Below are 26,905 nucleotides of genomic sequence, written 5' to 3'. Positions count from 1 at the left end.
CAACACATGGTTCAATAAAACGGAAAAGACTCATGGAAAATTGTATCTTTTGCACAAAGGGGTTAATATGGTTGATATCAATATAACATTCATTCATTCATTCATTCATTCATCTTCTACCGCTTATCCGAACTACCTCAGGTCACGGGGAGCCTGTGCCTATCTCAGGCGTCATCGGGCATCAAGGCAGGATACACCCTGGACGGAGTGCCAACCCATCGCAGGGCATCAATATAACAATTTATGCATATTATAATTGTCTCAAATTTAGAACAGCAGAGAAAAAAAACAGCTTTTCAAAGTAGTCTTAGACGTTTAGACCCCACTCTATCTATTCTCATTTGGTTGACTCTTTGGGTTATTTGTTACATTTCATTGAATTTCATGGCCTGTTATCTGACTAAGCAATGGCAGCTCATGAGCTGTGGTGGAATGTTCTCGTACCAGATTAGAGGACCCTGTGGTCCATGTCTGGGTCTGGTAATCATGATTGAAAATGGAGAGGGTGTGGTGTCTCTTGGAGCAGACGGCGTAATTGAAATCAATATATTGTGTGATAAGGTGTCTCACGGGTTTAAACCAAAGCTCTTTCTATATCACTGATGGACCTCCTGTCTTTTGGAGGACCGTTTTTTTCTTCTTCTTTTTAATCTTTCATGCAAAAGGCGTACCCAAGTTTAAGAGTGGCACCAAGCCATATATATATGTATATATATATATATATATATATATATATATATATATATATATATATATATATATATATATATATATAGACTGGTATATATAAGGACACATTCCTACTGTCACCAATGTTATTTTCCTCTTTTATCCTCTCTTGTGCGTCTACTACCCCTACACCCTATACCACCCACTCGCTCACCCACCCACTTACTCGCATTTTTCTCCCATCTGAAACCAAGAAATCAGGGCAGCTCGGTGCACAAATGGTTAACGCGCAGTCGTGCTTGTGATAGGCTACTAGAGCGCTGGGTTCAGCCGCCTTAAAACAGAGGTAACTAGGCAACTTCAGTGCAGGCTGTGCTACGAGAGCCAAAAAAAAAAAAAAAAAAAAAAAAAGAGGAAGAAGAAGAAGAAGAGAAACGGTGGGAAAGGGTTGAAAGCGCTGAAATCCCGTCACAGTTTTTCAGCTGCAATGGGAAGGATGTAGTCCCGATTTAGCTGACTGTGTCGGGCATGGGAAAGTGGATTACTGCGTTTTCTGACACCCGTGGACCGCGTAGAGAGCTCGCGTTTGGATTCTAACCATGCCAAGTATGGAAACCGCACCATCACGCACGAGTTTAAAGGTAAGAACAGAGCAGGTGCGGTTTTATCCTACACTCTGCTGGTTTGGATTTTATACTTTACATTTTTTTTTAAATCGTCTGCTACTGGTGGACGCTCGTTTGACATCCCGTTTAATACCTGTTAACTATCTGCACAAATAGTTTTGGAGGACCCAGTTGTGTAAGGACTGTTCCCTCTGCCACCGGTTGACGGTCACAGCGCGCTCATGTGAAGGCGTGATCGGAGATGAGCGGTTTTGCTGCATTGACATACATCTCAGCTGTGCGTTACTCTGAAATGGAACGGAGAAAATACGCACAGCGTGCGCGCACACTCACACACGTATTGATTAGGCTACGGTTGTTGGGTTTATCCACTGCAACTCTGCCTTAGATTAAACACCGTAGTCATCGTGTGCTGGCAAGAAAGTGATCCGAGTGTGTGTACGCACGAGCTACGTGGACATCCTTGAGGATTCGACTCTCTCGGAGTGGCGCGTGATGATTTCTTGCCCCAAACACTAAGTCACATTTAGGCTACAATCTTCTGAGCCAAGAGTTCTGAGTAAAAAGGGAGATCTTGGGATATATTAGTCCAAACGCATTAATTGTGGGATAAACGCACAGATTGTGGGATAGGAAACAAGACGCAATATAGGGCACAGCGCTCGATCCACTGGGGCAGAGTGTGTGTGTGAGCGCGCGCCTCTCGGTGTGCGTGAGGAGTCTGCAGTGATCGTGTGCTGTCCTCACGTGCTGTCAGCATGACCGTAAATACGCGCGCTGGTGGACTACGACTATAGCTAACTTGATTTCTGGGGGGAAAATAACCAGAAGCAACAGATTATTGTTTCAGTTCCACTCACAGCAGAATTAGTGTTTAGCATCACTAATCATACACTTTATGGATAGTAGTGTAACAGGTAGTAAATAGCGAATACAGGCATGCATGCGCCTTAACGATGCCAATTCTAAACTAATAACCTGGAAGTATGAATAGACCAAAACTGTATGCTATATAATATTTAGCACATGCATGACGTACTAATTTCCCAAACACCATTAAATGGGGTTGGATCAAATAGAACCTAACCAAAAGCTCTCTACAACACCATTTACCACGGTGCGCTGTGTGTGTGTGTGTGTGTGTGTGTGTGTGTGTATGTGTGCGTGTGTGTGTGCGTGTGTGTCCGCGCGCAGTAGGGTGATTTGATTTGACAGAAAACATGTCCGCTTCCTCTGCGAGCTTATGCCTGTTGGGCAGTAGGGTGCGCGCGATGAATTGTTTAGGAACCAATGCTGTAACCGAGAGGAAGAAATAAACTCGAGTGTGTTTGAGTGCTGCAGAAATGGCATGTAGTTCCCCGGTGCGCTCGTGCAGACTGAAGGACAAGGCGCGTCAAGATTTCCGGTGATGAGGTAAGCAGCAGTGCGTCATCACCATTGCGTGGTGTGATCACTTCTCACTCATTCATGATTCACGACATTTACTGTATTAAGCTGACAATCAGCTTTAGGAGGTGCGTTATGAGATCCACCAAAATGTGCAGGAATCCGTCTTACCAGGACCACAGTCTTTCTCCAGCACACCTGTGATCCTAGATAATGAGTGATCACAAGTGATAATATATACTTGGTGAACACTTTATTAAGTACATCTAACCTCTAGCTATTCTTAGTGGGTCTCAATTATTAATGAATGAAATTATTCACAACTCATCCATAGGAGTGTTGCAGTGGATAAGCTGCATTATTGGGAGATTTAGTGCAGGTTCATTTTAGGATGCAGTCTTTCAGGGTTTAGTTGTGATCTTAATCTGAGTTTTCAGATTGCTGTGAGCTTTGCCTTTTATTACTGTTTTTTTTTTTTTTTTTTTTTAAATTATTATTTTTAGGCTCCAGTATATTAAACATGCTGTGAAGGCACTTGGTTCTTTATGGGTGATTACCAGAATGCACATGAGTATCAACAAAACTGCTACAAATACATTTGCAATTTGGAAGGATTTGTTTTGTTGTTTGTTTATGAACCATTTGCTGTTTCATCAATTTGGCCCAAATCTACATAAAATTGGCTTTACTGTGGATGAATGTTTTGTGTTTAACAACAAGGGCTACAGTCAATATATTTATCTATATATCTATCTTGTAGGTGTTTTTAATAAAGGGGCTCATATCCTATGGAACCACATCTATGCACCTCTCAGTTTCAGACACAGACAGAAGGAGAGGGTATCTGAAGCTAATTTATTCTCTCATGTGATACCTAGAGGCACAGCGTCTATGCACCACTGATCCCAATGTGTCTTGTAGACCTCCTGTATAGCTGCTGTAGGAAGTGTTGCTTTGAAGAATGTTGTAGTCTAAATGCAGTTAACCTCTCAGTCTCAGGTCAGTGCCACGACGATGAGTCCAGATGCACATTGCACATTGACCTCCCTGTCATTGCCAAGTCATTCGTTCATGGTCGTACTTATAATATGCGTAAGAAACAGCACTTATGTCTTTAGCCTTTGGCTGTTTCAGTTTAAATCAATATGCTGAGGCAGACTTTACAACACAAAGGATAATCACGGGGTTAGTTAAATGTCGTGGATGACCCGCTCAGTCACAATATACAATGATGATTATTTATTGATTTTTTTATATATATATATATATATATATATATATATATATATATATAAGACTAGATTTATATCTTCATGTATCTTAGCTCTGTTTTAGACTGCATCTTTCCCAGTGACCTCAGTGTAGAGTTAATTATAGGTGGTGGTGTTGATCCAGTAAGAGGTGGCATTCCGCCAGTCGTTGCCTGTTGGCACACCAGCCTACTCACACACCACCTGGCGATCGACAGAAGCAGACCACGATGGGGTTCCCGCACCGAGCGTGGGTTCTGTGTTCCGGACTTTTGAGTGTGTGTCGGCAGGAAGGCATCCCCTTCTGCCTGAATGGTCCCAGCAGGCAACAGTGTGTGTCCATGGAGACGCAGAACAGTGTGTAAGGGCCTACAAAGCCAACATTGTTTCGCTATCCACACTGGCTTCATTTAGTCATCCGTACAAGCTGTGCTTTGCTTTCGCGGGCTTTACACAACCAAGAGTGGGGATCTGTGCAAGGAATTGTTTCTGCTGAATTAATGAGGTAAGCAAAGAGTCGTCTAATGAGCTCTGGCTGATTTTTCTAGAGGTGTCGAACTTAAGGGAACAAAGTTGGTTTTTGTTTTGATCCATGCTGGTCTTTTCAGAGCCTGGAGCATGACTAATACTCGTCTGTACTGCTTATTAACAGTCACAAGCAAGATAAAAAGAAAACGAACATTTCTTTCTTGTAAATGGGAGACAGAAAATTTCAAAACATTCCAAAGCAACGGCAAATGCATAGACTGCCATCCTTTTTGCGTCAAATAAGGTGGCAGTTAAAGTATTTTTATTTCAGTACACTACAGGTTCCCAACCATACTCTTGAAGAACAACCGTCATTATATTGTTTCTCTGCATCCAACACGCCTGATTAGTTAAATCAGAAGATTTACAGCTCTTCCTGATTGTGTTAGAACAAGAAAAGGTTGAGAATCTGTGCAATAAGCCTTCCTTTGGGTGACATGGTTGGATAGCAGGTAACATTGCTGCCTCACATCTCTGTGACTCTCTGTAGGGAGTTTCACTTTTACCCGTGGTCATTTGGATTTCCTCTGGGTTCTCTATGTTCCTCCCGTCTCCCAAAATATGCTGGTAGGTGGTACACTAAATTACCACTAAGTGTAAAAATGTGTGTGTGTGTGTGGGTGTGGACGGTGCTCTTTGATGGACTACTTTTCCATTTTCATAAAAACATCACTGAACCTCACTTCTATTTGTTTTATGTTGTAGTATTCACTGCTTTAGATTACATGAAGCAGGGGAATCCTGATCTACAGGGAATTCCCTTTCACAAGGCATGGATTGTTTTTTTTTTCCCTCCATATTGATCTGTCAGTTCTGGGTGACATTATCTCCTCTTCCTAATTATAGATAAAGCGATGCCCCACCTACCGCCTTTATAATTATGTTGGCTTGTAGTAGCCAACATTCTGTTTTGCTTATTCATCTTAGACAAAATGTATTAATCGCTACTTAATAGCCACATGCACCAAAATCGAATATGTCACAGAAGTCGTCTGAAGTTTGTTGTTATTATTTTTCTAAGAGATCCGAGACCCGGTACTCATGGTACCGGGTCTCAAAGTGTTTTTTTTGCCATAGACACCCGTTATAAAAATTTAGAGGTTTATAACTCAGCTAGCTTTCCAGCTATCTACACCAAACACAGCCAGTGTTTTTTAGAGTGATACTCTGGACAAAGTTGTAAATTGGTGTACCGGTTGGCCTTTCGGTTTTCCCGCAGCCCCGCCCCAATATACGCAAAATCAAAAAATGATCACAAAATGAACATGTGATATATCAAAACACTCAGCACAATGAGGGGAATTGTGTTATGGGCATTAAAATGACGTCACGGGACGTCACGTGCAGCCTTGCCCCAAAATAAAAAAAAACTAACACAAAATGGACATGTGATATATCAAAACACTCAGCACAACGAAGTTGCATCACTGGTATCACGGGTGACATCACATGCTCATTTCCACTCGCCTCAAAAAGTATTGGCACCCTAGCATACCGGCTTTTGGGAATACTTGCTCCGACAAGCCAACATCAAAGTTTGTCAAGACAAACTTCACAAATCTATGCTAGATATTCTTTACCTTTAATTCTGTATTTATTTATTTATTTATTTATTTATTTATTTATTTATGATGCTTCATAATTAAAAGTGCCACTGTTATGGTTTTTACTTGTGCTTTTTTATTCTGGAATTACGGAATGCCGTTTCAACCAAGAAAGTACACACACACATACACACACCCTTTTTACTATCAAATAATACACTGACCAGAAAGAGAGAGAATGAAACAAGCACATTATGTGGAAACTCATATAGTGATTTATTTTGTCCAGAAGATTTTTATTAATGGTTTTTTCTGCGCTTTGTATTTTTTGTAGTTTGACTTCAGTTGTCCTCAGCTTTGAATTGATAGTGTGTCATATTCTAAAAAAAAAAGAAGAAGAAAAGTGAGGTATTACTCTGTATATTTTGTAATAACTGCTCTCAGGAAGCAGTAACAAGCATGTTTGGCTCTCAGTCATCTCTGCATTTTAACACAGTGTGCAGTGCAGTGAGAGTGTAGACTTGTGGGATGAATATTCAGTAAGATTTCCTGTAATTGGTTGTATTTTTGACACTCGGTTGAAGTGCAGAACGGTCTACACAGCACAGGGTAGCTACTCTGCAGCATGATTTTTATATTTGCCCATCCTTGTGTGTTGATTTCAGTCACTATAATGCATCAAGCACGCCTCTCTCTCTCTCTCTCTCTCTCTCTCTCTCTCTCTCTCTCCCCTACTCCTTATTTGTGTGCTCATTTTTTTTAAGGGTACATTCCAATGATGATCCAGAGACAAAACAATAATTATATATATATATATATATATAATTTTTTATTTTTCTCTTCGGTCAAATCAATAATAATAAATAATCTTATAACCTCTCTCCATTCACTCTCACTCACCTCTCACATCTGTCATTGCGGTATGGAGGAATGCTCCGCTCTACTGACTCCAATCTTCCCCTTAGTAGGAAAGGGAAGAAAAAGCAAAGACAAAAAAGTCAATGGTTGATAATGCAGTCCTTAGAGATTTCTGATGCACGGGCTGCATGCAAAATAAAGAGTCTGAGTGTGTGAGCCTTAATGTGGCGTTTGTAACGGTCACAGAACATTAACATGTCAGTTAAAGTCCTTCATCTGGGATTCACATTTGCCCCGATAATAAAAACACTCACAATGGACCTGTCTTTCTCTGGGCTGGATTTTTTTTATCGAGCAGGTGTTGGAAGTCACTGATGATATGTTTGCCTCGCTCTGGGATACACCATTATGATCCACCTTCTTATGACATTAAGATGCAGCTCCCAGAAAGGCACAGGACAAATAAATAAAGCAAATTAAAACGTCTGACTTTGTCTGTGAGGACACAGGGCTTTTATGACAGTGTACAAAGGCATACAGTCTTGTTACTCACTTTTCTTTCCTAAGAACTTGAGTACGAATCTCATAGGCAGCAGCATGGCGAAGAAACAAAATGGCTCCCAAAGGGGCTCGGCTTGGAAGAACAATTCCTGTCTGACTTTGTAAATTGTCTTTAATTAGTTCTGTTCTGAAATTCACTTTGAAAGCCTGTTTTTGTCGTAATTTACACACGAGCGGTGAGAGCGAGTGAGCGAGCAAGCAAGATCCAAGCTGAGACCCCTGTGTGGTGCCCTGTTGGGTTCTGCTCCAGAGCTGTTTAGTATGCGTGGGCCTCTCTCTGCTCCCATTAAACGGCTGAAATGAAAAGGCTGCATTTCTCAATAGCCGAGCGAGTGGGATGCAGAGTGGAGGCGGGAGGCAGCAGTCACGATGGCTTTTACACAGAAGTACGAGGTTAATCTGAAACAAGCTTCTGTGGCTAGATGGCTGTGCTGCTGCACAGTCAGGTGGCATAAATGGGAGAAGAAATGATGGATGGTTAAATGAGTAGACAGAGAAATAGATTCATGAATGCATAGAAAAAGAGAAAAGCTTTTTCCTTTCTGTTTTTTTTTGCTCTCACTCTCTCAGGATCAGCTTTGCTCCATTTGTGGCAATACAGATCTCTGATGCAGAAATATGTGGCCAGCTGGTTGTGCTTTATGTCAGATCTACACTACAACTCTGATGTTTTTCTCACTGTTTAGCTTAGTTAGTAACTCTGTTGTGTAACACGGTGGTCGTTGAACTAACGACAGTCGTCTGAAAACTAGGTCTGTGTCATCTTTAGGTCTGGAACATGTAATGAATAACAGAAGTCACTTTAATCCATTTTTTTTGTAGCTCTAAGCATGCTGCTTGTACCACAGCAATGTGCCAGCGTTTACAATGTTTAACTCTTTATACCAGAGGCCAAAAAAATGGCATTTGAAATCTATCAGTGTCCTAAATTATAGAGATAACGTGGAACTTCAGTGTACTGCTAACAATGTTTTTTGTTTATTGGTAAGTGCGATGTCATGCACTGTAACTTTGTACAGTTAGATTTGAAGTTGTGGAGTGTTTGAGAATCAAGCTAGTTCATCAAAGTGACGTGACATACGGCTAAGTACGGTGACCCATACTCAGAATTCGTTCTCTGCGTTTAACCCATCCAAAGTGCACACACACAGCAGTGAACACACACACCGTGAACACACACCCGGAGCAGTGGGCAGCCATTTATGCTGCGGCTCCCGGGGAGCACTTGGGGGGGTTCGGTGCCTTGCTCAAGGGCACCTCAGTCGTGGTATTGCCAGCCCGAGACTTGAACCCACAACCTTAGGGTTAGGAGTCAAACTCTCTAACCATTAGGCCATGACTTCCCCATAATCATTCATTTTCTATATTGTAGAATTAGGATGGTATTTGTGTGCACATGCTGGTGCATGCAGTATTGCAGCTTTAGCAGATGAGATCAAGTTTGTCAGCAAGGTCAGTGTGTGTTGCTCAAGCTCAGGGGGGATTGTCCATGCCGTTTAATTTCCTAGTGAATTAAGGACCAAACTCAACCTAACACAGATTTGGAGTGGTTCAAGTCTTCAAATTTTAGATGCTCATGGACAACACTTGGGGCATCTCAGAGAGCAGGAATGGGTTTAATATTCACCATTTATTTTGAAGAGTGTCTGATTTCATATAAAACTACCACGTGGAGTGTGACATGAAAAACACATTCGACGCAGATCATGTACTGTACACAACAAAACAGACACAATTTTCATTTTTTTGGCCTCTGGAAAAAATTTAAGTGAAGGATCTACTATATGCATGTGACATTCTTTTGAAGAACTCGGAGTCTAAGCAAACTGTAAACACTAAACGCATATAAGAGACTGTACAGGATTATTAATGTGCTCTGAGCAAGTGATAATGATAGTAAAGTGTAAACAATATATGCAGTCAGAAAGTGTAATATGAAAGGAGTTGTGAATCATTCATTCATTCATTTTCTACCGCTTATCCGAACTACCTCGGGTCACGGGGAGCCTGTGCCTATCTCAGGCGTCATTGGGCATCAAAGCAGGATACACCCTGGACGGAGTGCCAACCCATCGCAGGGCACACACACACACTCTCATTCACTCACGCAATCACACACTAGGGACAATTTGTCCAGAGATGCCAATCAACCTACCATGCATGTCTTTGGACCGGGGGAGAAAACCGGAGTACCCGGAGGAAACCCCCGAGGCACGGGGAGAACATGCAAACTCCACACACACAAGGCGGAGGCAGGAATCTAACCCCAACCCTGGAGGTGTGAGGCGAACGTGCTAACCACTAAGCCACCGTGCCCCCCAGTTGTGAATCATATTTTGTGTAAAAAAAAAAAAACATGCATGATTTATTTGTGTGATTTAGAATAAAGTCTGCAACATATGGCAAAGAATTGCTCACAAATGTGGTAATCCAAATGACGGCTCGTTTGGCAAAAGCTTGACTGTTTGAAATTTTTAGCTCCATCTGTATTTTTAACAGTGGCTCTGAACTGTAAATGTGTTGCTGCGAGTCATTTATAAGAATTTGTGACTGGATGTCAGAGGATGTATTTAATCCTTTACATGAAAAAAAAAGCTTTGCATTTTGATCAGTGAAATCATTTTATATGTCGACAGTCAAAAAAACTGTAAATTGTAAATAAAATTTTAGAACAACATTCGTAATATTGTAGAATTAGGGTTCGTATTTGTGTGAACGTGCTGGCGGACGCAATGCTGCAGTAACCAGGACAGGGCGGGCCGAGCTTGAGCAGAGGAGATCAGGTTTGCCAACAAGGTCAGTGTGTGTTGTTCAACAGGGGTGGGGGGGGTTTCCATGCCAGTTTGATTGCTAGTGAATTCAGAGCTAATCTCAGTGAAGCTATGTTGCTGGAGCTGTGTCAGTGTGATTTCTCACCCGTGTCAGCAGCCCTGTTCTCGGTTAAGCTCTTAGCCCCAATACCGCTGGCTGCTAATACTGCCTTTTGAATAGTTGCCTAGGAAATCTACTCCCCGCCTTTGATCAGGATGAAAGCACATCTCTCCGGCGCAATTGCGTTCATGTTCCCTTCTACAACTTTGGGTGGAAATGACTTTCGTTTTCCATTCACACTTGCTCGCACTTGTTCTCTGTCACTCTTCTCTGCTTTCTCTCTCACGCTCATTGGTTAAGGGATTCCCATCTTTTGATCTGTCTTTTTTTTTCCTCTTATCGCCTCAGCCAGAGAAGGAGGCGGCTGTATACTTCGGGATTGAAGAAGGGATGAAGAGAAAGGGTGAGTGCGAGATACGTGAGTGGGCGCTTATTCACCGTGATATCTACGTCCCTCTAGCTCTCCATCTTGGCAGTTCAGACAAGTTTAAACACACACAGCCACTATATAACCTTGTGTGTGTTTGTGTGTGTGTGTAGGGCAATATTACAATGCCACAGCAGCTTGAGCCTGTCTGCTTAAAAATGTAGAATTAACAGCTCTGCGGAGATAGAAGTGGAGGTTTGGGTTAGAGGCAGACCAATGAGGACACAATAAATAAATGCATTTTAAATAATCAGGTCTCTTTGTAAAGTCCGAACACTTATATGTCAAAAGGTACAGTATGATGACACTTGACTATAACTCCCATATATGTGCCTTCCCCTAAATGTAAAATTTTCCCTTCAAGGGAAATAAGGGGCTCAAACCTGTTTCAGCATTTCAGTGCTCCTGTGCACAAAGCGCGATCCATGAAAACATGATTTTCCAAAGTTTTCCAAAGAAGAATTCCATAGATCCCTGACAGGCTCAACCCCACTGAGCACCTTTGGGATGAACTGGAATGCCGACTGAACCCTAGACCTCCTCACTCTTACAACAGTGTCTGATCTCACTAATGCTCTTGTAGCTGAATGATCACTAATCCCTAACGACACCTTACAACATCTGGTGGAAAACCTTCACAGAAGACTGGAGCTCATAATAACAGTAAAGGGAGAATAAATCTGGAAATCTTGGCTGTTCAACAAGCATACAGTATACGGGTGCGGTGGTCAGGTGTCTACAAAGATTTGGTTATATCTGAAATGCAAAAGCTGATGGTAAAAATGACATTAACAGCTAACCAATCAGGAAAAAGCTTAGTTTTACTTTTAGGTGCATGTTTTTTTCTGATGGATGACTGAGCAGCAGGTCAGATTTCAAGATTCAGTTACGACTTCTAACTTACCAGAATCACACGATTATACCTTTAATTGGAAAAGTAATTTTCTCCCAAAAGTAAACTGTGTCAGGGTTTACCCTCCATTTGTCCCATTTTGCCCCATGAATTAGATGTTCCTCAAGCCATTTGGCTCCTTTGTGAAAGCAACGCTTCACCGAATCTGTCCGGACTTCTTCTAAAAGACAGAATGCCTCTACCTGATGGAAACATGTCCAATTCTACCTTTTTTTGTGTGTGTCTTCTTGTCAGAGTTCAAACCTTTTCTCTCTGACTTTAAAAGACCTCCCAGAATTAAAGACTGGTACATTAAGGCTCCCTTTATGTTAATGTGTGAGTTAAGATAGAGAATCTTCAACTAGCTTCATCTGCATTAGCCTATGGAAGATAAAGGCAGTGTAAGAGCTTCTTTATCTCAGTGGGCTCTTATGAGAGGCGTTAATTATTAATCCTTTATCTTTAAATGAGATACTCTGAGATACATAGATGAAGCATATACAATCACACAAGTCTTGCTAGCTTTGGGTAGACTTTCCACTGTAAGCTTACCTTTGTAACCAAAATGGTTATCTGAGTAAAGGGAAAATGTAAATAAATATGAGTTTAATTTAATAAAAGTTCAATTGAAGCTGTACAATATAGGGAGAAAAACAGCCAAGTGTTGCCACAAGGTCAAAACTAAAAACATGCCCATAAAACTGTGTGTGTGTGTGTGTATGTGTGTGTGCATGTGCGTGTGCATGTGTGTGTGTGTTTGGAGTGGAGTAGGCCTTCTTTACTCTCATACATAATGAGAATTTTTTGTTTGCTTGAGGAGGTGTGTGTGTGTGTGTGTGTTGGAGGACTGTAGCTGGGGAGGGGTTGTGGCAAAATCATGTTAGTAAGGTGGACCATGGCGATAAGCAATATGACATGTTTATGACCCTGTGTGTGTGTGTGTGTGTGTGTGTGTGTGTGTGTGTGTGTGTGTGTGTGATTATCTGTGTTACAGTGTTTGCTTGAATAGAGCTGTTATTATTATTATGTCTCACCATGTGAGTGTTTGGGTAATTTGCCCTGGCAAGCAAGTCTAGTTGGGAGGAGGCAATTTGAGCAAGAGTTCAGCTCACTGTAAGGGCAGATAACATCATGCGCTGGGGCTCTGCTCATGTGTATATCAGATTGTAATTCATATAGAGCTCATGATTCCTGTCTTTCTCCCAGTATTTCACTCTGAGATTTCCACTTTGGAACAAGAGCTTGTATGGAAGTTAAAAATCCTTCCTTACCCTGAAATGGTGAAATCTACAGCCTGTTACGGTCAACTTCGGTTTTAACCATTGCGATTTTTCACGGATAAGGCTCGCAAAATGCCCCTATTTTACACATCATGAATCTTTCTGCAAACTACTGATTTGGAAAAACACAACGAGGGAAGTGTGGAAGTGTGAGTGAAGGAGGAAATGAGTGAGAGAAATGGAGTGAAAAATGGCCTTATTGTCACCCATGGTCACATTACATTCAGTTGAGTTACTGGTTAAGCCCACCATGAATGAAGCAGTGAACCCTCTGCCCTCATTGACCTCCAGCTTTTATTGAGAAAATTGATGGCTTGGCCAGTGACGGATATAGTTTATCCCCCAATCTGGAAAAGATTGCCTTTATTCCAATACAGCATCGACTTTAATGTTTATTGGTTAAGTCCCTGTTCATCTGGTGCTCAAAACTAGCATCTGTAAGGTACAGTATGATAGAATTCATTTAGATCTTGAAAATAAATCCAGTATTGAAGTGGTAACATGATAATGCTTTAACTCTTTGGAAAATGGAATTTGTGCTTGTTTTGTTGTGTCCATGTTCAGCATTGATTTTCTTTGTCATGTCACATGCCATATATATTATATATTATATTCAAGTAAATAGTGATATCAAAATCATTTCTGCTTGGTGGAGAAAAAAACATAAAACTACTTTAACCAATATTGAATTTTAAAACTCACTGAAGCTTTTGGGTTGCCAGATTTCAACTAAATATCAACCTCAACTAAAAAAAAACCCACACACACATGCACACACACCCAAAAGTCTTGAAACTAGCCAAAAATGTTCAGGTACAGAAAATGCAGATGCAGAAAAGGTTGATGCAGAAGAGGTAGCTGTACAAAAGGTAGACGAAGAAATGTTAGATGCAGAAAAGGTAGATGGATTTTCTCAGTCTGTCTGAGGTCAACAAATTCACAATGGTGGGAATTTGGGATTTGTATGTCTCTGCAATACACAGACATTACAGATTATGGAGCATGGCATGCTTGCTCAAGGGACACAGCTGGATTTTAATGTGATACAAATATGATGCTTACATTTATATTTACTCTTATTGCATTTGGAAAATTCCCTCATCACAGAAGTGTTATAAAGTCACTAATAATGAACACTCTCTACAATTTTCTATTTGTTTTTAGCCTGGCCTAAACCCTGTCCTACTGAATGGCAAAATAAAACCATATTTCTGTATAAACAAAGGCAAAACTTACAATTTTTTCAATGAAGTGCTGCTTCGAGATTTAATTTGATGTCTCGACATTGATGCTTTGAAACATAGCTTATTTTCGGTAGCACTCGGTGTAAATCTATGTTTCCAGTATGTGTGTGTGTTGTATTTCTGTATAGAGTAGTCTATACTCATGCACATTTTCAATGTATTAAATAAAAACAACTCTTAATTTTGTGAATAAAGTGTGGATCTGTCGTGTAGATGAATGCAGGGATTCATTTGTGTGTGTGTGTGTGTGTGTGTGTGTGTGTGTGTGTGTGTGTGTGTGCGCGTGTCTGAATAAACCAGATGTGTGAACGAACGTGGATTGGTATATCTACTGTAGTTGTCTTTATTCCTACCTACTTCACTGCATATTCCGTTACATTTAAATGAACTACCTATTAAAATGATCTGTTTGAATTTGAGCATTCTCTTGCCATGTCCCACTCTTTTTCTTCTTCTTCTTCTTCTTCTTCTTCTTCTTCTTCTTCTTCTTCTTCTACCTTTCTATATCTGGCATTCAGGTGAATAAAAACATTTTAAGCAGAGATACATCAGATATACTGTGAACTGTATACACTGTCCTTTCTGCAGCCAGACAATAGCTAGCAAAATGTTTGTGTGTGTGTGTGGGTGTGTGTGTGTGGGTGTGTGTGTGTATGCTGTTCTAGCTTTATCCTGTCTCCTGCCATGGCTGTCATTCCTACTTGTCTTCTCTAAGTTGATGGAAGACTAGTTGATATAAAATGGCCACTCCAGTTTTTTTTCCATCTTCCAAGAGTGTTCACTTTCTCTTAGTCCTTTATTCTATCACATGAGAGAGCACAGGAGAAAACATCTAATAAGGTAAAAGTCCTGGAACCAATGGGTTCCAGGACTTTTTTAGCAATTTACCTTACAGTTTGTTTTCCATTTGTTTGTCAATGTGATACTGTATGCTTCCACCGAGAGCCACTTTAGAACAATGCTCTCTGCTTTTTTCCTTTGTTCATTTAGCGTAAATTTGTTTTGCTTGTGTGTCCTTGTCTGGATTTCTGCCAGCTCTATTCAAGCAAGCTATATTGAAATGACTACGTAATACCAAAGCAAGAGAACCTGGCCCTGTACCATGGCCCTGGAGAATTGACTGATAGCTCATTGAATACATTGTGTGTTTTTTTTGTTTTTTTTTTTATTTCAAGGTGATTGGTGAACTGCTTTGAATTTGGCTGAGCATGCTGAAAATCAGGGTAAAGCGCTGGGGTTGATTTTTCATGCTTAACGCTTTCTCTTCCCTCTGTGAGATTTTGCTTAGAAGTCTTGAAAGTGCCATGGCAGACTTGAAAGCGAATGAAGATTAATGAGCTCTCACATGTGCTTTAATCTCTGAGAAGATCGGCCTCAGAGCCGCTGTAAAACAACACGTTTGGATAGTTAGAGACTTAATAGGACTTTAGATTTGTTTTTTTTTACAAGTGCAATAAGTAACAAACAACATTGGTAACAAGATTACATCCAATAACGTTAGCTATATGAACGCCTACCTTCTACTCTGTGGAATGTGATGTGTAATCTGTAATGTGTTTGCAGTTTCTTTCTACAAGGAATCAACAGCGGGACTTGGGAGAAAGGAACATCGAGACTGTGATGTCATGAGACGAAACTACTTTGGCTAATGTTGAATTTGCTAAAGCTTGTGGATAGGACTACCAGTTTTCCCACACACACACACACACACACACACACACACACACACACACACACACACACAAACATGCAGAAAAAGGAGAAGCAGCAAAGAGGAAAGCGAAAAGCAAATTGTGTTTGTCTGTTTTTATTAAGTTGAATGAATTCATGCCAGTTGTGTATAATTTAAAAGCAAAATAAATACAAAGAGAATTTAAGGGTACATTAACAATAAGAGGCTTGTGGATCCAGACATTGTAACAAGTGCCTAGTGTTAGTTTAGCAGATTATGACATTAGTAGCCAGTAGGATCTCGCGGGGATTTGTATCCAGGTCAGGACAGGACGGATGGTCATGACATCGTATTGTTGAATTATCAATGTTTATGTGGTGAAAGAAAGATGAGGATATCATTAAAAGAGAAAGTGGGTCATCAGGTAGTTTTAGCTGACATTTTCAACATAGTAAAGTAGATAAGGCTCATGCGTACTGTAGTATTTAGTTTACTGTCCCATTTGACACACCAAATAGATGGAAGAACTGCTTATCTCAGAAAAGAAACCATAGCACAACGGTTAGTACCCTACAGAATATAAAGCAATAAAAACAAGGATAAAATCTCCTGGTTAAATGTTGAGTAATGTAGTGCTTAAAGTTTAAAAATGAATAACAAATACTACCGAGTAGCGGAAAGAAAAACGTGGTGCGGGCACGAAAGATGCTTCCTATTGAAATACATTAGATCGAATGTCGTGCTTTGTGACACGTAAAAAAGCGAAATACGTGTCCACGAACACGAATCAATAGATTACATCTCGTGACCTATGTCACGAACCGCCGTGAGACTGGGTTGGTCATTTAGTTGGCATGAGTCAAAATGGAGAGAAAAATATCGTTTACATGCACACAGTGAGAAAAGTAGCAGTGAGTAGTAGAGCCAGATCTTTCCCTTGACAAACAAGTTTGGTCTTCACAGAACTTATAATAAGTTTTTTTAAAGCTGTGTCTGTGTGGATATGTTGTGCTTGGAGGTGATTGGAGGCATGTTTACTAGTTCCAGGTGTTACCATTTAAATACATTTAATTACCCTCATGGCAGATTAACAAGACAAATTGTACTTCACTCATTCACTCTCACACACACACACACACACATACACACTCACACCGCTTCACACAAGCAGGTGGGACTAATTACCTTTCAGCAGTGAAGTTCTCGCTCAACGCTGGCACAGCACAAATGCTAAAACAAGCTCATTACAATAATCAGCTCCTCTTTTTTCACCCTACTCTAGTCTATGTTGCATTACAGTATATTCACAGAAGCTGTTTTCAAGACATTAATTAAAGATAGGGTTGAGCGCACTGATAAATAACAGTTTAAACAGGCGAACAAGAGACACACTGTATTAAGTAGCATAGCTATTTTAGCTCACATCCATCACCATGATAATCTACTTCTTTGTGTCCCTGTTGGGCACAACATTGACCGAAACTTTTAACTTTTCAGAAGCTTTAAAAAGTATTCATACTTTTCTCTAATCCTGGTATCATCCAGGAAGTAACGGGAAGTGGATTGATGTGTACACACATCGAGTAATACGGACAACACTAGTGGAATGTCTGAAAGTCAGAGCTTCAGGTAAAAGCAGCAGTTAGAGCGACTTCTTTTGCAAAACGTGGCTGTTTCTAGCCATCTGGCACGGCATTGACTGGGGAGTGAGCGCCTTCAGCTGCACTGGGAGGTGTGTGTGTGTGTTAAAGAACTAGTTTGTAAAGAGGATAAAGAAATGTTGCAGTGTGTAAGAATCCTCTTGGCTTGCTTGTGGCTCTTGTGTCTTCTTGCCCCTCAGGCTGCAGTCTGGAGTGCCAGAGCAGGTGGCCGAGATAGAGCTGAGCCAATGTTCTCTTTAGGGCCTCTCAGAACAAACACACACATACACACACTCTAGATCCTCTCAACCTGTTCAACTTTACTCCTGTTGCTCACATCCACTTTAATAGCAACACCCGTAACACACATTTATGCAGTTATCTAATCAACCAATCACGTGTCAGCGATGCAGTGCATGATGTCATGCAAGATGCAGGTCAACATTTTCAGTTAATATTCACTTCAATCATCAGAATGCAGGCTGAAACACCTTGTTGATGAGAGAGATAAGAGAAAAAAAGAAAGAATTCTTTCTTCATATATGTATCTTAACTTGGAAGTTGGGATCAGAGCACAGGGTCAGCCATGATACGGCGCCCCTGGAGCAGAGAGGGTTAAGGGACTTGCTCAAGATCCCACTGTGGCAGCTTGGCAGTGCGGAGGCTTGAATCCCGATCCTCTGATCAACAACCCAGAGCCCTAACTGCTTGACCCACAAAGCGGACTGGTCTGAGCTGACAGTACGTTTATATTTACTCAAATAATCACTCTTTACAACTGTGCTGAGCTAAAAAGCATCTCAAAACACACAACACATCAAAATTTTATGTGAATGAGCTACAAAAGCAGGAGAACACATCAGGATCCACTTCTGTCAGCCAAGAGCAAGAACTTGAAGCAATCATGGGCACAGACTTGCACAAACTAGTGAGCTGAAGGCTTTTAATTCCTAATTTTGTTATATTAAACCTGATGGAGTAATCTTAAACAACTCGTAGTAATCATATGACTTGAGCCCTGTCACTTAAGGTTGATTTCAGTGTGTCGTCTTCTATGTATGTTCACGAAGGATATGATATTTTTTTTCCCTACTAATGGATTTTCATCAATAAATTATTTAATGAACAAGTTATAAATAAATTGAGAGATTTTCAGCTTGATAAATAAGACTTGCTGGATGGAAGTATTCACTCCATGGTTCTTCACTCACTATTTGGTGAAAATTTGTATAATGTATTTCTGTAGCTTAAGCTTAAGCCTGCTAAAATATCTTACTCTGTTCAGCTCCAAGTCTCTCTCTCTCTCTTTTTTTTTTTAACCTCTTTACATACCATCATGCTTCCTTTCAGACTCAAACCTTTTGTCTTGGCCTCTTTAGTCTGCTCATATTTATTCATGTCATTGAGTTGAATGGGTTTTTCGGTTCGAGGTTTTTGACCTGAGTATTTGTCCGTGTCTCAAGAGCTGGAATACAAAAGCAAAGAGTAATAGAAAATAAAAAATGAAAGAGGGGGCGTGGGGGGTGTGGAGGGGAAGGCGCATGTTTTGGTAAATCTGAATGAAGCGAGCAATGAAAGCAGAAGTGGCCTGTCATTCGTACAGGCATTCGTTTTGATCTGATTGTGTCTGCTTACTTTTGTGTGGCTTAAGACGTTGTACTTTTGTGTGGCCCAAGATGTTTTACTTTAGATTTCTTTGATGTAATTGGGTTTTTGTGTCACTGTTACTGAACCTGTCCTGTACTCCTTCGAGTGCTGGTGGCTGGAGTTTCCAATTAAGTAAAATTGTGCAGAAAATCACAGAACCCTGGGAGAACTTTCTTAAAACTCAGATAATAGAGTTTTAGAGTTTCAGATAAATCCATTTTAATATCTGAACTAACAAATGTTTTGTGTGTGTTTGTATGTGTGTGTGGAAGGCAGGCTGTATTTGAGAGTGCTTCGAAATCCATTCGTTGACCTTTATCAAAAAGAGAGGCTGCCAGTCAGAAGGATCTGTAGCAGGAGCTGAAGTATGTTCTTGGTTTTACATAGCCAATTGGAGAAAGGTCAAAAAGCTGTGGAGATTTCAATGTCCGGCAAATCTCATTGACCTTGCTTGGGTCTGCATGCGTCTTCATTCCCTGCTTTATTTCCCTTAGAGCCTTGTGGCACATTTGGCACATCATCAGAATGAATCTGTACCGTGATCTGGTGGTAAAAACGGTCACAGAGACGACATGGCCGATATGTCCAGAGAGCATGTGTATGTATTGTAAAAGGGGTGTAAAGAGGTGATGACGTCCAAAAGCTGATTGTTTGATAAGCAGATTTATAAAAGATAGAGGAGAAGCGATAACTCTCAATGATGTTCCCTTCAAATTAAAGCTGATCATTTGTACATCAGGCTCATACAATAAACAGATAGCATTGTAAATTGTCTGCTGTTTATTACTGTAAAGGAAAGCATTTAGATAACAATCCCCATATCTAAAACAGGATTAAGATTGAATAATATGTGTGTTCAGGAATTAGGACATGCTCCATTGTAGCAGAATCTCATTCAAGACATATAGGGATCTAGATGGGGATTGTGTGAGTGGCATTTGACAGGGTTGGACATTTCATAAAATCATTTGTTAGCCCATTTGTTCAAGTAAAGCCACAGTGTACAGTCCAGTCCCAATTTTTGTTGTCCTCAATGTTAAGTATCTCGTTAATTGATACTCCCTCATTTTCATGTGGTTTTTATTAAACACAATTGCTGACGTCTGAATCAGAGTTCAATCTGGTTTCAGACTGATGGATAGATAGATGGATAGATCGAGATGGATGGATAGACATGTGATAGATGAATGGAAGGATATATAGATGGATGGATGGATGGATGGACGGAGGGATAGTTAGGTAGATGGATGGATAGATGGATGACAACCTTTTGTCTTGAATGTTCAAGCATCAACATTCAAGTATGTTCCTGATTTTCTAATTATTCCCTCATCTATGCTTTCTAAATAATTTGAGCAGCAACAAATCAACCACGTCGTGCTTTGGACTATTTGAGTGCTGCAAGAGGCGGGATTTGTGATGAGAAGCTTACACTATAGTTACAGCACTGTTTTTCTAACTGCCCTGAAGATTAGTATGTTTAAAAATTCACGAAAAATTAAAAACAAGGCTGTGGCCTTTAAATTCATATTTGGCTTTATTGGTTCTTCACATCACATACAAAGTGATAAATGATTTGATTTCAATTAACATTTCTTTATCAGTACGCATCATTAGATCTTTCAGTAGAGTAGAGATTCATTTTAAACCTCAAGGGAAAATCTGCTGTCACAAAAGAAACACAAGCCTTTAAACTCACAAATACTAAAGAATGAATATACAGACTGAAACTAAGGTCTGTGTACAGACTGAAATATAACTGTATGTAATATCTACACCATAGCAGCTTAAATCTGTACAGTATGTTCGATATCTATGATGAGCAGTTAGTGGTTGTGTGTGTGTGTGTGTGTGTGTGTGTGTGTACGTTCATGTTGAGAAGAAAGCGCACTAAAGTGAACGCATGTGTGAAAAATCCCAAAAAAGTTTCAATCTTTCAGTATCACACCAGCAGCCTTAAAGACAATGCTTGACTTCATGAAGTCTAGAAGTCAGACAAGCACACATCTAAGGGCAAAGTCTAATCTAACTCAGAGATCATACTCTCCAGGAAAAAAAAAAAAAACCTGCCTTAGGACGAGCAAGATTTACCTCTTTAATTAGGCTTTATGCATATAAGTACTAGCTTATCCATACAAGCCCCAAGCACTTCATCTTAATTTCTCTTCATTATTATTAGCATATCATAACCAAATTTAAATTGGTTGAAAGCTCTGATATGATACTGAGCCCCGGGATCTTTTTAACTTTTGAACAGTCTGTAGGACAAGCAAAGCACACACAGACTTATAGAATAAGAAGGTTACTCTAATAAAGGAGACATCATGTACTGTATAATCTGAATATTTTGCTTTGTTTGACCAGAATGTTATTTAAAGGATATCCATAGGGAAAGCATGAAATGTGTCAGCTGTTATATTGTTATACAATACATACTGTAGCTACATGACACTTAGGAAGCCTGCAAAAGATTAGACATTTTACTTAGAAATATTAAAATACAGAAATGTAGAAATGTTAAATACTTGGAATCCTGAAGTGGCCCTAACTTTGTTAGCTGAGACAGTGGTGTATTGTTGAAGCTAAAATTTGGACTGTTACCCCATTTTTGCAAGAAGATACTGCAATCTAGGTATACTGAGTAGCTTATAATACAGTATGTAGCTTGTTTTGTAGCCTAATATGTAGAGAAGGCTGTTAAGCATACATATTCACGTTCCCATGTACTTCCTCATTTCCTGGTTATAACCTTCGCTCATGTTTATGATTATGGCTTTGCCCTTATCGGTGCTGTGTGCCTGTGATCTGATATATACGCCTAAACATGCTGAGAATACGCATTTGTGTTCAGTTTTAGCTTCATACTCATTACACACACACAAACACACACAAAACAGGAACAAGGGATGAAACATGTCTGTCCAAAAAAAAAACAGAATATAGAGGGCGCTTCACTCTGTGTAACTGTGTGACGTGACTGTTGCTGATAATCAATCTACTGTATGAGTTCGAAAAAAATCTGAGCCTCAGCCTCATTTCTTTAATTTCTTATGACCAGGCATCTGTGTTTGGTAGCATAAAAAATCCGTAATATTCCTCCTAAAGACGTTAAATAAATAACATGATATTGATGCCAAACTATACCAGCTGCCTTTACTAATATAAATTGCGATTTTTTTTTTTACTTGAAAAAGCAACATACAGCATAAATAATGTTATATGGATGTTGATACTATTTTTGGATGATTTCTGGTTGTTTAATTATTTATGTAAATAGTAATCACATCTGACAATATTTTGGCAAACCCCACTCTAATAATTACTGTATTAAACAGTACCAGTATCTGACTGTTGTAGAAAACCTTTGAGCCAATTAATATGAGAAATGCTTTGTGTTGAAATTCTACACTTCTATAATGATATCATATATAATGATATACAGCTTCTATAATGATATCTATCCCAGGTGTCCCACTCACAAGGTACTCCACACCCCCAGTCTTTCACCCAAATAGAAAGCCCTTATACTCACTCACTCTCACTCATTTTCTACCACTTATCCGAACTACCTCGGGTCACGGGGAGCCTGTGCCTATCTCGGGCGTCAATGGGCATCAAGGCAGGATACACCCTGGACGGAGTGCCAACCCATCGCAGGGCACACACACACTCATTCACTCACGCAATCGCACACTACGGACAATTTTCCAGAGATGCCAATCAACCTACCATGCATGTCTTTGGACCCGGGGAGGAAACCGGAGTACCCGGAGGAAACCCCCGAGGCACGGGGAGAACATGCAAACTCCACACACACAAGGCGGAGGCGGGAATCGAACCCCCAACCCTGGAGGTGTGAGGCGAACGTGCTAACCACTAAGCCACCGTGCCCCCCGAAAGCCCTTATATATTATATTTATTTCAAGGAACTCATATGCTTAAAAAGGACATCAATACTTGTAGAAAAGCCTTCTTATGAATGACGGAGCCAAAAGATGGTGCATGTTGCATGAATTTACCGGTGCTGTATAGATGTACCCGATTTATAGTTCAAGTTAGCGCCAACAAGATGGAGTAGAAAAGTAGAATACCACTTTACCAAAAGTGTTGTGAGTCAGATAAGGGATATGATTCAGAGAATCGTGTCATGAGTCAAATAAAAGACAAATTATGTGAGTCAGATAAATAATGCATGAATGCATGTAAATAATATTAGTGTTGAATCTGATAGTTGATATGAGTAAAGCAACTGTTATGAGTCAAATAATGAACGTGAGTCAGATAAGTGATATGACTCACATAAAAGCGTCAGATAAGTGAAGTGAGACAGGTAAGTGATATCAGAATACTTTATTAATCCCCATGAGGAAATTGAGTTTGTTACTGCAGCTCCAAGTCCAACTCCTATATCCATCCAGGACATCAACGAGCATGTGGAAGATATGAGTCAAATAAATTATGTGAGTCAGATAAAAGACAGGAGTCACATAAAGTGTAGATTATAAGAGTCAGATAAGTGATATGAGTCAGATTTACTTGCCGGCCATTTTTAAATGGAACACCTGTACTCCTGCTTATTCACACAGTTGTCCAATTGGCGGATCACGCAGACACAGGACTTCAGCTGAACACTTTTTAAATAAAGCATCACCTGGTCAGTTTTGTTCTTTTGCTGTCCATTTTTGGTGAGACTGTACCTATTGTAGTCCCAGATTCCTGTACTCATCTGATTCTGGATTACTCAGACCAGCTCATCTGGCACACAAATAAATAAATAAGTAAGTAAATAAATAAATAAATTCACACATCTTATCAAATATTAAATAAATGTTATTTTAGGCTCCTACTCTGTACAGGGATATATGACAGATACAGTTAAGGCTTCATAACAGTGTATAATAAGTATAACAGTGTACAACAGTGTATAATTAGTGTATATAGTAAGGATGCACTGGGAAAACACAGAAACAATTTAAAATGTGGCTAATTTTAGGGGATGATTCCTCGAACATGTTTCTCCAACAGCTTACTGTAACTTTAATGTCTTCTTTATTCAGTTGGACAAACACATTCAGAAATGTTTGTTTTTCTGCTCAGCTTTGTGGAGTAATGAGGCTGACATTGTATTAATTGTATATGTTGCTATCAGGCAAGAAAAATGAAGCGATGGCGTTTGTGTATGTGTTATGTTTGTGTAAGGTGCCGTGTGTGTGTGTGTGTGTGTGTGTGTTTGCAACAGCAGGTTGCTGATTGCTGATTCCAGTCACAGTGACTCCCCCCTTTTCTTTAGCTGCTGGCAGTAGATTCTCTCCTTTTCATGCCTGCTGCCTCTCATTGCTTGTGTGCTGGATGCTATGCAAGGCTCTATCATTAGCACACAAAGTAGGATTGATGGGCTAGAATGCAGAGCCACCAGGCAGAGAGAGAGAGAGCAGGAGCGTGCGTCTCTGCCCCCTCACACCCTTATTATCGCCCACTGAGGAGTATTTACCACATCTGATGTGGTTGGTGTGTGTGGTACTGGTGGTGTGTGCACACTTTTGCATGTTGTGTTGGCTGCATGGTTATAAACATTGTAAAGGCTTTCATCGACCAAAACAGAACTGCACATTTCCAATTCCAATGTATTTATAGATTTGGCAAGTTAAAATATCTTGAATCTGGTCAAAGTGAGCTAGTATTTTTATATTAAGTAAGATTTCAAGAAACCAAAGCTAAGATGATTAAAGCTATTCCTACACACATTTTATAATTTTATAAGCTTTGTTTTCTTATTCTATTGGTAAATTTTTTAGCAACTTTTAAGCTCACTCACTCACTCATTTTCTACCGCTTATCCGAACTACCTCGGGTCACGGGGAGCCTGTGCCTATCTCAGGCGTCATCGGGCATCAAGGCAGGATACACCCTGGACGGAGTGCCAACCCATCGCAGGGCACACACACTCTCTCATTCACTCACGCAATCACACACTACGGACAATTTTCCAGAGATGCCAATCAACCTACCATGCATGTCTTTGGACCGGGGGAGGAAACCGGAGTACCCAGAGGAAATCCCTGAGGCACGGGGAGAACATGCAAACTCCACACACACAAGGCGGAGGCGGGAATCGAACCCCCAATCATGGAGGTGTGAGGCGAACGTGCTAACCACTAAGCCACCGTGCCCCCCTTACTTTTAAGCTTTCATTTCTAAAAATAAGCAAAATAAGAATAAGCAGCTTTAAAATAATTGATAAGCCTTGAAATACATATACATTTGTTTTATTGTAATCTTATTATAAAAGCTATTAGAAACATTTGTCAAGATTTAATTTATTAAAATATAGTTTTACAGTGTATGCATGTTGCCAGTTACCAGTCACTTGAATAACTGCATTGATGGGACAACTGGTTTGCAATTAAAGATGCCTGCAAACTCTATAGGTAAAGTTTGCAGAAAAAAAATAAACAAAATTTGACAACTGGTTGTGAAGACTGCTGAACCTTCCAATAAGGCAGCTTAGCCACTGCAGTGCATTGGTTATAACACACACATACACACACAGAGAGACACTCTCTCTCATTTCATATGATGTCATTTCTTTTGTCTTAATTGTATAGCTAGTGTTATTTGTATCTCTTAAAGGAAAGTCTGACTGATTTTTCATGTATACTACATTTCTTGTGTAAATGCTCCTGTGAATAGTTTTTTGTTCGTAGCACGTTTGATAAATGAGGCTCATTTGTGTGCATGTACAAATGCGTGTCTATGTACCTCATTTGTGTGTGTATACGTCTGCCATCATAAAAACACTATATATATTTGCTATCAAACCAGGGCTGTTTTGTGGAGGCCACGCTATAGAGGATTTCCAAAGGATTCTACTGAGCAGCCCAGAAAAACTCCAAATGTTGTATTAAAGTACACACACACACACACACACACACACACCACACACATGCCCTGACATATGGCTGGTTTGGTTCAGCAGGCTTTCTTTGGTTAGCAGTCACTGTGTTCTCTGTGTAGATGGCTGATTTGTTCCGGTATGACTCTTTATCTGTAAAGAAGAGACGAGGGAGAGCAGAGGAGACAGCGAGCATGTCAGATGCTGCTGTTAAGCTCGGCATGGCTTTACCATTAGAGGCAGGAATATGTATACTCGGAGGAACACATTGTTTCTAACCCCTGCCAGAGAGCGTGCCCGTTTTCTCTTTAAATTAAAAATGTCGAGGCAGAAAAGAGACTTGCCACGGGGCATTACTATCAGATCAGCCTGCCGTAGTGCTCCTCGGGGGGTAGACGGAGAGAGAGAGAGAAAGCGATAAGGGGAGGAGGGGTTAGGACATATATTATGGTGAAAAGATAAATTGGAAGACAGTAGGGTGAAGCATAAAAGAGGCAGTAAATGAAAAAAGAAATTGGAATCTTTAAGAACAGATGAACGAGGGATGGAGGGGAAAGCGTTCGGTAGCATGTGCAGGATGGAGGAGGGGATGGAGGAGAGGTTGTCATGTCCTGAGCGTGCTCCTTCTTTTTCCTTCTCTGCACACACACATTGAGTAAATAGATCTGCAAATGATAGCCTGTGAGGGAGCAGGAACCCTTAATCCTCGACTATCAATGATGTGATGGAGAAAATATAAGAAATGATGATACATGTATCAGGTTTATAGCCATCAGCTCCTGGGTAAGTGATGCTACAGTATGCTTTCTCAACGGTCCATATGCTTTAGCATTTCCTACTATGGTGTGATCTGTGCCTTCGAGGTTACCGTTAGCCGGATTTGCCACAGGAACAGTACAACTTCTTTCACATTAGCAG

At 40.3% G+C, this 26,905-nt stretch overlaps 1 protein-coding gene across 3 annotated transcripts in view; it reads left to right on the top strand.

Annotated features, from left to right (window-relative positions):
- Positions 1-1,082: 1,082 nt before the first annotated feature.
- Positions 1,083-26,905, top strand: part of dab1a (DAB adaptor protein 1a) — a 156,852-nt gene continuing 131,029 nt past the window's right edge. For 2 of the 3 annotated variants that reach the window (XM_060866671.1, XM_060866670.1), the window contains exon 1: positions 1,086-1,310. The gene's annotated coding sequence lies outside the window, so the exon portion shown is untranslated. Of the gene's footprint in view, positions 1,311-26,905 lie in introns of all 3 variants that reach the window. The other variant, XM_060866675.1, reaches the window with a different exon arrangement.

The sequence above is a fragment of the Tachysurus vachellii genome, chromosome 3 (genome assembly GCF_030014155.1).
Source record: "Tachysurus vachellii isolate PV-2020 chromosome 3, HZAU_Pvac_v1, whole genome shotgun sequence".
In the NCBI taxonomy this organism is placed as follows: Eukaryota; Metazoa; Chordata; class Actinopteri; order Siluriformes; family Bagridae; genus Tachysurus; species Tachysurus vachellii.
This window is presented reverse-complemented; position numbering and strand designations above follow the sequence as displayed.